Here is a 12789-nt window from a genome sequence, read left to right as displayed (position 1 = left end):
AAATCACCATGCCAGGACCTCTGGGGTCACAGAGAGAGAATGGACACTGACTACAGGCTTCTAACAGTACACAGGGTGCTGGAGCAGGGAGAAGGGTGGGAGGAGAAGAATTCACCCACTCTGCTGGTGCAATCTGAGAGGGCTTCCTGCAGGAGGTGGCATCTGAACAATGCCCAGACTCTTACAAGAGAATGGAATGGAGGTGGTGAGTAGTATAGGCCTGGTGTTCTGAGATGGGAGAAGAGCTGAACAAGGGCATGTTGTACTGGGCAACAGCCACCATAGTCCAGAGGCTGAAGGTCTGACCAGACATCTGGGTGTGCGGAGAACATGTAGGGAAAACCGTAGTAGAAATGTCGGTATCTACCTGAGCTACTTTACAATGGGAACTTCTCTTCATCCAAACCTGCCATCAAGGGAGTGAAGAGACCAGACACAAACTGGGAGAGGATATTCACAGCACATATTGCTAACCACAGAAGGGGTAACCTCGGTGTGCAAAATACTTCTTCAAATATGGGAAAAAGACAACATCATAGAATAATGGGCAAAATAACCAAACAGGCGTTTCCCAAGAAGGAAACATTAGTGGCCAATAAGCATGTGAACGAACACTCAAGGTTCATTAGTAATAAGGGAAACAGAAAATTAAAATCACAGAAAAAAGTCATCTTGGCAAAAATTAAAATGTAGAGGCTATCACCTCCAAAGTGATGGGGCAAGGATATCACAAGGATACGGGGCGAGGCCAGCTCTCAAACTCTGCTGGTGGGAGCGAGTGTTGGCAAAACCAGTGGGCGAAGTCTGGCAATGTCTAGGAGGATGAGAACATGAATCCCCTGTGACTCAGCATTTCCATTCCCAGACATGCATTTACTTTAAATAACCCCACACTTGGGGCCCAGAGGATGGCATAAAAGTGTTTCTGCAGTCATGTTCAAATTAGCAAAAACAGACACATCCCAAATGCCAGTCAACACAGACTGCTTCAGAGCAGCCCAAACGAATGAAGAGCTCCACACATTAGCGGGAGAATCTTCAGAACAACGCGGAGTGTGAAAGCAAGTTCCCGAAGAATACCTCCGCAATGATTCCATGTATATAAAGCACGACAAAGCAAAACGAATTAATATATTGTTAGGGGAGTCAGACACAAGGTCAAACTGTCATAGATGTGAGGGGTGATAAACTCCGAATCCCAAAGAATGGTGGGGTGGGGAGGACCTGAGGCAGGAGAATGGGGAGCACACAGAACCTCAAATGTGCCGGCACGTCCCCAGTCCTTAGAGTGAGCGGGGGGGATAGAGTAAGGGTGTATATGTCATAATTACTCAGATATCTTAAACATGCTTTGTTGTTCTTTTTTTTTCCTTTTCTGAGACGGAGCTTCGCTCTCGTTGTCCAGGCTGCAGTGCAATGGCATCATCTCAGCTCACTGCAACTTCCGCCTCCTGGGTTTAAGTGGTTCTTCTGCCTCAGCCTCCCCAGTAGCTGGGATTACAGGTGCCCACCACCACGTCCGGCTAATTTTTGTATTTTTAGTAGAGACGGGGTTTCGCCATGTTGGCCAGGCTGGTCTCGAGCTCCTGACCTCAGGTGATCCCCCGCCTCAGCCTCCCAAAGTGCTGGGATTATAGGTGTGAGCCACCACACCCAGCCACTTTTGTTGTTCTTTTGCGTGTTTTCAATAATTAATAAGACCAATTTGTTTTTTTAAAAGGATGGCTGGATAGAAGTAGTCTCCGGTTTAAGTTGGCTGAATGGATAGGGATTCTGGGAGCAGGGCGCCTGCAGGGCTGGTGCTGGTGGGGAACTCAGGGCTGGTGCTGGTGGGGAACTCAGGGCTGGTGCTGGTGGGGAACTCAGGGCTGGTGCTGGTGGGGAACTCAGGGCTGGTGCTGGTGGTGAATGTGTGTGACTGCTAGAAAGCATCTGGGACTCAGTCATCTACACGATTACTCCATGGGCCCTCTTGGCCACAACATCTACCTGTTGTCTAGGCTCCCCCCAGGCCATCCCCAGCCCCGTCTGCAACAGACACCATCCCATACATTCGACCTGCACTCACCCCATTCGCATTACAGACCCGGACACCACACCAGACCTGGCCAGCTTTCAGCTGTCACTCCCTAGGCAGAGCCCTAATAAAGAAATCACTGTTTTCAGTTGACAAAGAGCAGATTTCTTACTAAGTAAACACTGATGTTTTGGTAGGGAAATTAAGTTATAAAATTGTGCCTACCAAGGAGGTAATACAGATGGACTTGGTTACAATCTAGCCACACGGTCCACAACAGTTGTTTCATTCACTGACCCTTTATCAGCTTTCCCCGGGGAGCAGAATAAGAAGGTTATCAGCTTTTGCAAACAGAAAACTCAAAAAGCATAAAAGATAAGAGGGGATTATCAGGGAGACGTTTTTCCTAGCAAAGTGAAGACTTTGGTGGAGCAGGGTAGGGAGGGGAGGAGTGAGGTGCGGGGCCTGGAGGAAGCCTTGGGTTTGCTCCTTCTGTCCAGTGGAACCAGGAATGTGTCTGGGTCCGGGGAGGAGGCCCTGGGGCAGTCGGTCCTGCTTAGGCCCTCTCCAGGTGAACTGCGCCACTGACCTCCGAGTACATGGGGCCTTTGTCTGTAACAGAAGCCGCCCTTGGCTGAGCACTGCTGAACCGAATCTTCCAGAAAGTCAAGGGTTTAAAGCCATGGGTGGGAAGAAGGAAATAGGAGAGTAAGATGTGCAGTCTTGGGAGTGGGGGTTGGCGGGGAGGCCTTCGTTAGTGGGAGAGATTTCATTATATTTTGCTAGAGGCCTGGGTTTCAGCGATGAGAAAGGGCCTGGGTGGCCGGCGGGCTGGATAGAAACTCCTCCACAGTGAGATTCTTAAACTCTGGCCCAGCCTGCCAAAGTGGTGTGTGGAATTTCCTTTCCTGGATGCCTGTCAAAACTAGCTGGTGAATCCTGAGCAGCTCAGATATATCTCTTCTTAGAGGTGGGTATGCTGCTGATTTTTACCAAGCCTTCACGAGAATGTGCTTTGAGAAGATTCCCCTCCTTAGTGGCACTGGTGTCTGCCTGGAAGTGGAGGCCCCTCACTGGAACAGGGCAACCCTAAGAAGGTGGTGGGGCCCTTGGTGGGTGGGGCTGGGGAAAGGCTGGGAGGTGGGGGGAGGCTTTAATGCCTCCCTGCTGATAAACGCTTTCTGTTCCTGTATTCCTGGTGCTCTGGGCTCCCCATACCCCTCTTCCAGCATACCACTCTGTCATTTTGCCCAATTTCTGCCCTCTCCCCAACCAGATCATGGGGTCTATGTGGGCAGCAAGACTGTGCCTCCTGGAGGTGGAAGGGGCATGAAGTTTGAGAAATCAGTGGGTGCAATGCACACTATTCAGGTGATGGATACTCTAAAAGTCCTGACTTCACCACTACAAAACTTACGCATGTCACAAAATTGGACTTGCATCCCATACATTTATACAAATAAAAATTCTATTAAAAAAGACTGTGCCTCCTTGGGTCCACATCCCCAGTGCCTGGCATGAGGCTGGCACACATGGTCCCTGGGTGAGTGTCCTCAGAGGAACGAGTACTAAGAACATACCCCACTGAGTTAAGCAACTCTGAACTCTTGCTCCTTTGTTTGGGCAGCACAGGCCAAGTGTACATTTCAGAGGTGCAGCCCTGGAAGGAGAGGATTGAGGGATGGGGCTCCTGACATGTCCAGCACACTTCTTCATGGGCACCAGACATGCCATCAATGCTGCAGTGCTGGCTGCAGTGAGAGAGGCTTGAGGGCAGCAGCAATTTCTGACCTTTTCAAGCAGTGCCTCAGGGGCAGGGCACTGCTCACATTTTCCCTCAACACATCTTGACTCGGGCTGGCAGGAGTGGCCTCAAGTGACAGCACTTGGGGTGCAATAAATCCAGCAACAATGAGTTAGGCTGAATAAATGAATGCATCTGGCAGTGGCGTCAGCTTCCACTGGGTGGACAATCTGAACATGCGCGGTCTAAGAGGACTCCCTGCCTCAAAGGCCAATCCACCCCACCAATGCCTAAAACTTTACTGTTAGTGAAGAATTCTTTTGGGTTGATTACTGTTCTGTTTCCATGTCTGCAGACAGAAGCAACACACTGCAGCCCTGAGAACCATGGCGAGACTCTCTTTCCTCTCTGAGGACAATCACGGCATAGGGAAGAGCTCTGGCTTGGTGGGATCTCATGAGCTGAGCAATCTTGGGGAGTTCTTAAATTCTGGGAATGTCCAGTTCTCTCTTCTATGGATCGAGGAAAAATCCCCCACCTTACAGGGTGTTGGGAGGACTGAATAGGACACCACTGGCCCAGCACCCTGCAGGGTGTCTGCCGTGAAACGTGGCTTTCCTTCTAATGTCAGCAGAGCAGTGATGAGAGCAGGGCACTGTCCGCCACTTGGTATGTCCCAGGTGTGGTTCTACATGCTTTACAGACACCCATCTAGTCCTCACAACCATTTCACACAGGGAGCCGCTATGTCCCCATTTTAGAGATGGGGCCACTGAGGCTTGTGGGGTTAAGCAAGCCCAAGGATGTGAAGAGTATAGGCAGCTTAGGCAAGCTGTGAGCCCAGGCCTCAACCCTGTTCTGTCTATATCCTGGGGGTATGGAGGGGAAATGTCTGACAGTGGGGGCCCTGAGGGACAGCAGAGGAACTGAAAAGGTCACCCCAATCTTGCCGCAGCCCCTCCCCGACGGCACGCCCGCCTCGGCCAGCACATTAAGATTTGCTCCACTCCCCGGCCCCTCCTGCTCTTGGCTGACCACCACGGCTCTCTCCAAAGCCCAGAGCCAGGCAGCTCCTCTTCTGCGAGGGATTGGCGTTCAGCAAAGATCAAAGACCAGGCCATCTTATCAGACACGCTCCTCGTTAAACTTTTACAGGCCAGATTCCATTATAAATGAGCTGTCTGTCCCACGCAGCCCAGCCAGTGCATTCTTGGCTTTGGGAATCTGAAGCTCTCAGAGCTGGGGAAGATTTTAGCAAGGGGTGGGGGATCAAAATGCCCAGTAAGTAATCTATGCTACTTACTAGGAGTGTATCACCAGAAAGGCAGTCAGCCTTCCCAAGCCTCAGTTTCCCCAATTATGAAGTGGGGAGTGAGAGCACTGCCTTCCTTGCAGGGAGGGTGACATGACATAAGCCAGGGGCTGGGCACAGACTCCTGCTACTGCTCCTCTGCTGGTCTGACCTGAGCATCCCATAGCCCAGAGAGGGGAAGGGGCCTGCCTGATGGGGTCTCAGGGCCGTTTACATCACAGTGAGCCAAGGCTCCACATCTAGTCAGTCCACCCTCAGACAGCCGTGGAAGGAGGGTTTGCTGCCCGACACATCGCCTGGATCCAGGGTTTCTGGGCTCCCTGTCTATCTGCTGTCCAGTTGCTCTGAAGAAGTGGTCAGCAACAGCTGGTTTTAAGGAAGAGCTCCCTGGAGATGGAGAGGCAGTGTGGACCCATGTGGAAAGGAGGGACAAGTCGCCTGGTGAGTGACGCTGGGCCTACCCAGCATCTCATCCCAGGGGGCAGGTGGACATGCCCTTCGGAAGTCTCCTCCTTCCTCTAGGCTCTGAAAAGAAAGAAGCATGTTTGCAGAGGGAGGAGAAGGTTCTTCCCAAAAAACAAACAAAGCCAATCCTCTATGAATCGTGAACCTTGGGTGCTGTGCCAAGAATCAAGAAGAAAATATCTTTCTGCTCAACCGACCCGCCTCAGTGAATGACTGAGGACAGAGTCATAAGGGCCCAGGATGACACTGGTGAGTCACAGGCTGAGCAGGCTGCTGTGTTCATTAATCTCATGGCGAATGGTGCAGTCTTTATGGGACACTGACCTTGGAAAAAGCAATCTTCAAATCCCCCCAGACTGGAAAGTTCATGAGTTCAGCCCTGTAGCAGCAAAGAAACTACTCTCTTAAGTGAAGGCACACCGACACCGGGCTAAACATCCCCATTAACAAGCAGTCTCGGGGACCAAGTGGGGCTTCAGACACTCTTAATGCTGTCTCTGGAGGCCCTGGGTAATGCGCATTGGGCGTGACCAAGTGTGCAGATGAAAGGGAGGTGAGGTCCCCATGCCCACCAGCTGGCATTCACTCTCTTGCCCTAACATACCTGGGCCTGGGTTGATAGCTACAACCCTGAGCCATCTGTGCCAGCAAGAGCCCTCTCGTCTCTCCTCCAGGAAGAGTGGCCTTGGGTCGTGACTGCCAATGCAATGCAAACCAACTACAGCTCAGGATCAAGAGATCTGCAGGAAGCCATCAGCAGTGGTCAGGTTGGGGGTGGAGTCATGGATGTCAGAGGTCAGACGGTGCCAGGCAGGAGAAAGGAAGGCTGAGATACTGCAGCTGTTCCCACCTCATACATTCACTGCCTTTTGCAAGCTGAGAATATGAGTAAGTTTAGGTCAACATGGAGGGACTTGTCTGTGAACGGGTTATCATGAGGAACCAGGGGATTTTTAACAACCCGTGTTTCGGTGGCGAGGTGCTGTCAGTGATGAGTCCAGGAAGCCAACAAGCAGCTCTGGGCCTGCTTTCCCGAAGGCCAAGCAAGCAGGGGGGCCTGCAGTGGTCCCCAAACGCCAGCCTGTGGGTGCCTGTAAATAAGCAGATTTCCGGGTTTCACCCTAGTCTGAAGGTTAACAAGAACTCCTGGGGCCAGGGCCTGGGAATGGGCGTCTTTAAGACATACCTTGTTTGTTCAGATCTGCAGCCAGGTTTGGGAACCGCTGCATGGGGCAGTTTCTATACGCCCTTCTGGGCAGAACGCAGCTGAAACTGGTCCTTTCTGAAGCCCCAGGGCAGGGCAGGGCAGGGCAGGGCAGGGTTGGAAAGGTCCTCAAAAGCAACATAGGGAGCTGAAGGTCCACCCCAGCCTCCCGAACCAGGAGCATGGACTGCTACATTCCCCTCCAGGACACAAGTTAATGTTGGCCCAGGGCAGGCCAGACTCATGTTTGTGTGACCACATACACCGAGGAAACGGGGAGCACCAGCTGGGGGACCCTTCCTCGTCACACCTCAGCCTTGCTCCCCATGACACCCTGGCAAGCCTATTTCTGGGAGGCAGGGGGCCCAGAGGGCATCCGAAGAGCTTCTCTTTCCTGTTAGCATCACAAGATTGGAAAGACTGCTGGGGCTGTGTGTCCCTATTCACAGCCGGCCTTCTCTTCTCGTCCTTGTGTGGACTCTTGGAGACTTAGGGATGTCCCCATGGGAGTCTCAAGAGAACCTTGCTTGACCAGCAATCACACCCCTGTCCTATTTGTCTCCTCATCCCTTGTGGTTTGTGCAGCCCAAAGACACTGCAGCAGGAGTCCACAGGTGGTGACTTTCCTCCCCTGGAGGAACCACGTGAGCATCAGTAAGCCATGCAAGCCTGCTGTGGGTTTGAACCTTAAGTGACCGGGAAGGGTGCTCTGCAGAGGAGTGGACTTGGGTGTCTATGAGGAGATCACTGAGCTGGGCTGGGCTGCGTGGCTGTCTTCACGCCAACCTCCATGCCCTGCCTTCCCCACATGCAGCTGCCTGTTTACAGCCAGGTGGTCGGCCCTGGTCCTGCTCCCCTCTCCCCAGGGCCACTGTAGCAGCTCTGGCAGGTCCTCTCACCACAGCTCCTGTCCTTCTCCTGTCCATTCCCTAACTGCTCCTGTAGTTGCCTGAAAATAAATCTGACCACTCCCTGCTGCTCCTGGTTGCCAAAAGGAGAAAGTTCAAATTCCTCAACTGGGGGAAGGAAAGACCCCCTCCCCACGCCGCACCACAGCACTCCTTCAGCCCATTCCCCCACTTTCACGCTGCAGCTCCCGGACAGTCAACTCTCCCAAGGACATGCTGTGGCCAGCCTCAGCCACCCAGTCTCCCAGCCTGCCACGGCCCCCTTCTCAAATCAGCAAGTGAGGATAACAATAATGATCATGACTGTTGCTCATATCCATTGCATGTTTCCAAAGTGTTCTAGATGCTTTACTCGCATTACCCTGTTTCCTTCTCAAAATAACTCAGTTGGCTGGTTTCTGTGGGTTGTCTCAGCAGATCTGGCCCTTCTACACAGGAGAGAGCTGAGGTTAGTTAATTCATGTTAACCACAGCTAGGGGGTTCCGCAATGGGTCCCGGGGCGGGTAGCCTGGCAGGCTGAGAACTGACGTTGGCAGGCTCTTGGGTGATAACCAAGGTACTCTCGAGGGGCAGAGGTCAGGGCAGAATGAGAGAGTGCAGGGAACACCTCTCTGGAGCCTGCACTCACTGGGTGTGCCCTCCCTGGAGCTATCAGGATCCTGAGAAAGAACGGGGAGGGGTCTGCGTGCTTGAACAGTGGAAAGCAGGAGGTGCAAGGGCTGAGTGGTGGGCACACCCACGAAATGGTCACCAGCTCAGGGCAGCAGGCAGAGGCTCAGGCTCAGCTGACACAGAAATGAGATGACACCGCAGCTCATTTGCTGTGCAAACATCTGTGTAATTAGACACATTTGGTGCTGGCAGGGAGAAGCGGGCTACAACACGGGCTTGATGGATCGGGATGCTCCACCAGGCTCCAACCACATTCATCATGGAAGCAGAGCCATGGGGCCATTTTCCTCACAGGCTTTGTCCTGGTTCCCACCCGGGGCACTGGGGGTGGAAGAGGTGAGGGCGTGGGCTTGCCGGAGCCCAGGGCCAGCCCTGAGGGTCTTGCTGTGTCCCCTACCTGGCCTGGCCAGAACCAACTGTCCTGAGGATAGTGTGGAGCTGCTGGAAGCCCACCCCAGCAGGACTGGGTGGGATGGAGGGCTCTGGGAGCACCATACTGCTGCCCATCACTGGGGCTTAACCAGACTAGCCCCTCTTTGGCTGGGGAGGAGATCTGCACCCCAGAGCCTCGTCTCCTTGCCCTCACAGAAGTAACTACCTTGCAGGGATGTCACATAGAAGTCGCTGTGCCTCTCCGAGCCTCAATTTCTGCATCTGCAAGATGAAGCTTAATCCCCATCTCGTAGAGCAATCAGGAAGATTCACCAGTACAATACACCAGGGCCCAGGGCCATGCCTGGCCTGCTGCAGACCCATGCAAATTATAAATATGCTTTACTACATTCTACTGGTTGATGCCAGACTCCACACTGGGGCTCAGTGATCCCAAATAACCTGAATAACACCCCCCAAGAACATCCACACCCTAATCCCTGGCATTTGTAAGTGTTTCCTTCTACGGCAAATGGGACTTTGGAGACGCGACTGCTTTAAAGATCTTGAAATGGGAGCCACAAGTGGATTATCCCAGTAGGCCCGAAAAGCAATGGCAGGTGTCCTTAGAAGAGAGAAGCAGGGGAGGAAACTCCCACAGACCAGGAAGAAGGCGAGGTGAGGACAGAGCAAGGGGGGAAAGGTGATGTGTGTGAGGATGGGGCTGTAAGCCAGGGAATGCAGGCAACCTCCAGAACCTAGAAATGCCAGAGTCTCTCCTGGAGCCTCCAGAAGGAACCAGCCCTGCCAACTCCTTGACTTTAAGCACCATTAGACTTACGTCAGACTTGCGACCTCCAGAACAATATAAGGATAAGTTTACATTGTTTTAAGTCATGAAATTTGTGGTAATTAGTTACAGCAGCCTTAGGAATCTCTTCAGGAATCCAACCAGTGAAAGAGCTGTGTAGGCCAGGAGAGACAAGGCTGTCCCTGCAGGCCTCTGGCTGGGCCACCCCTCCCTGCTGCATGCCAGCATCCATGGCCCCCTTCTCCAGGTGCTCTGCTCACACCCAACCCTCACTGCCCAGGGAAGGAAGCAGGCCCTACCCAGAGCTGGAGCATGGCAAAGCCTGGTAAAGACCCAGGCCCCCTCCCGGCTGAGGGCTCCCACCTGCACAGGGAAGGACGGCACTGAGGGTCCCCCTTCTCAGCGGGGGCTCTGCCTGCAGCCAGGGCTCTCAAGCCGGAGCCTGCAGCTGCATTACCTGCAAAGCATGGCATACATAGACACAGGCCCCTTCCCCCGAGTCTCTGACTCAGTGGGACTGGGCTATGGCTTAAGGATCTGCATTACCCACAACAGACCCGCAGGGGACACTGCTGCTGCTTGGCCAGGGGTTCTGGGAGCGATTGGATTCGGGGCAGCGCCCTAACGAAGGGCTGAGGTGCTGTCAAGAAGGGCTCAGCTGGACTCGCCCGAGGGACCCGTGGTCCATACTTATGCGCCCACAAGAAAGGCCAGCATGCGGTGGAGGGCCTGAGCTCAGGGGGCTGGAACTTGATTTCTAACTTCCAAAGTGGGTGAGCCATAGGGTTAGTCATCTACCCACTCTGTGCTGCTTTGGCTCCTTCATTTGTAAAATGGAAAAACACAAAATGACTCTCTTTTGGGTTGTTGAGAAGATTAAATGGCATGCGCACATAAAAGCATTTATAGCAGGGCCTGTTCACAAGGTCAGTTACGATGAGGAATGGTGGTCATCACTGTTGGGGTCTTCCTACACTTCTGATGGTGCCTCTACATACTTCAGGTGTGTAGGGAGAGGTGAGTCAGGACATTCACCTGCAGGGGGAAGCAGTCCAGCATGGACTCTCTCTGCACGAAGCTCTCAGCATTGCCCGGGTCTCCTGACCAACATCCTCTGCAGGAAGCACTTTGAGGCAGGCCTGCTATGCCCAGGATCCATGTCACCGAACCAGCCAAACATGACTCGTGAGCAAGAATCAGCAACAGCAACCGCCTCCCAAATAGGGACCGAGCTCCCTGGGTGCTCCTAGGAGTCTCAGATGCCACCGACTGAGCAATTTTTGGGTGGCCCAACTAGTTCCAAACACAGGCACCTTCCAGAGGCTTCTCCGGCAGTGGTCTCAGCCACCTGCAGGTGGAGGCGCCCTGGAGGTGAGCAGAGGGTGGAAATCACCCCAACACCCACCAGGCAGAAACAAGGCTGCTGCAGCGGATCCTAGTCGAGTGAGAACCAGGTACGCACACTGAAATAAAACAAAAAGTTCCCAACATGTCAACAAGACACAGAGGACAACTGGAAAGGACTCCCAATGGCCAAATCTGGGACAACTAGAACAACATAATAAATAGTGATAATCACAGAGTATAAATAACCATGCATCCATGTGCATAACAATAGACAATCAAATATATAAAGAAATGTGGGAGGCGGGACAGCTTTTCCTTACAGGAGAATTCCAACCACTAAATGTGGACAAAATGATAGAAACAGAAAATCGCCATTTGGCAAACACTAGTAATGACTGTTTCTGGCAAGAAGCATCGATGGATGTGTAAGTGAGCAGATGGAAATATGATAAGAAACAGCATATTCCCATATCCTCTAAGTATTACCCCACAAGATACTTCTTAATTACGAACGGGACAACTTGAAAGCGGAGAAGCCAGCAGACAGCCTCATAACCAAGTGATCAACGTTTCCAGCAATGAGAAGCCTGAAGATCATAGGCCTCCTGACAGGACGCCTGCAAAGGACACATACCACTTTTACAGTATTATTCCCAAAATGCGTGGTCTGAATGTCATCACGAAACAGCATCGATCAGGCAAACCCAAACCCAGAGACATCTTATATAGTGACTGGCCTGTACTCTTTAAAACTGCCAAGGTCATGAAAGACAAAAGAGACTAAGGAACCGTCCCAGACAGGAGATGACGAAGGAGTCTCGACAACCAAGTACCACGTGGGATCCAGGACTGGGTCTCGAACTGGGTAAAAAGACACTAGTGGGCAACTGAGCAAATGTGGATAAGCTCTGCGGGTGAGTTAACAGCATTCTGTCTGTCTCGGGTTACGTAAGATGTCAACATTTGAGGAGCTGCATGAAGTGTATACAAGAAAGCCTTTATGGTTTTTGGAACTGTTCTTGTACGACCTTCATTATTTCAAAGTAAAATATTTAAAAGTAAAACAATTTTTAAAAAGAAAGGAAAAGTCCCTGGTTTGCTCCATCTTGGGGAGGCAGTGGGTGTCCTGAAACAGGACTCTGCTCAGGCACAATGCTGTGAGTACAGTGAGGGCCCAGTGAGTGTCGACTGACTTCACTGGGATGGGAAATGGTAGAGGCAGGAGGATGTGCCTTCATAGGTGGCGGGTGGGGAGAGGCTCTCTCTCCACTCAGCGAGGACTGGTTGTATACCTATTCTTGTCAGCCGTTGAGACACAGAGGTGGGAGGAGAGTTCAGAGCCGGCTGGGAGGCAGGTGCAAAAATGGATGATGATCCTGTGGATCCAGGGCAGCAGCCCCCGCTCAGTGTGAAGGATCACAGTGCCCCTGAGGAGGTGACTCCTTGGTTGAGGCTTGGAGGTGGCCTGATAGGGGGAGATTCCAGGCACATTGGGCAGGCAACCAGCCCCAGGCACGGAGACACGGGACAGAACCACAGAAGCAGCTTGGCATGAACAGGTGAGGGGCCGGAGGGTGTGGGCGTGAAGATGCTGGGTTGAGAGGGGTCTTGGGGCTGGCTGACCTTTGCAAGAGCTATCCTGGAGGCAGGTATGGGGAGCAGCAGAGTTCGGGGGTAGGGAGAAGGAGGGACCCTATTTCCTGGAAGGAAGGGCCTCCTTTCCTGGAAGGAGAGCCAGGGACCAAGACTTTGAGTGCTAAAGGCCAAGAAAATGACACCAGCCAATGGGCTTAGAGGCCCCAGGTGGGTATGACGGGGACAGGGGTAGGCAGGTGGAGACCACACGGTGACCCCACCCCTTCTACCTGGGGACCTCAAAGCTAGGAATAGGAAGGGCCCCAAAGCATCACTTTGAGCTTGTCCTTTTAAGTACAGT

General features: G+C 52.6%; 1 protein-coding gene across 1 annotated transcript in view; it reads right to left on the bottom strand.

The window, feature by feature from the left end:
• Window positions 1-12789, bottom strand: part of GLI2 (GLI family zinc finger 2) — a 201496-nt gene that overhangs the window by 51864 nt on the left and 136843 nt on the right. The gene's annotated exons all lie outside the window — the stretch shown is intronic.

The sequence above is a fragment of the Colobus angolensis genome, unplaced genomic scaffold (genome assembly GCF_000951035.1).
Source record: "Colobus angolensis palliatus isolate OR3802 unplaced genomic scaffold, Cang.pa_1.0 Scaffold20, whole genome shotgun sequence".
NCBI classification, from domain to species: Eukaryota; Metazoa; Chordata; class Mammalia; order Primates; family Cercopithecidae; genus Colobus; species Colobus angolensis.
This window is presented reverse-complemented; position numbering and strand designations above follow the sequence as displayed.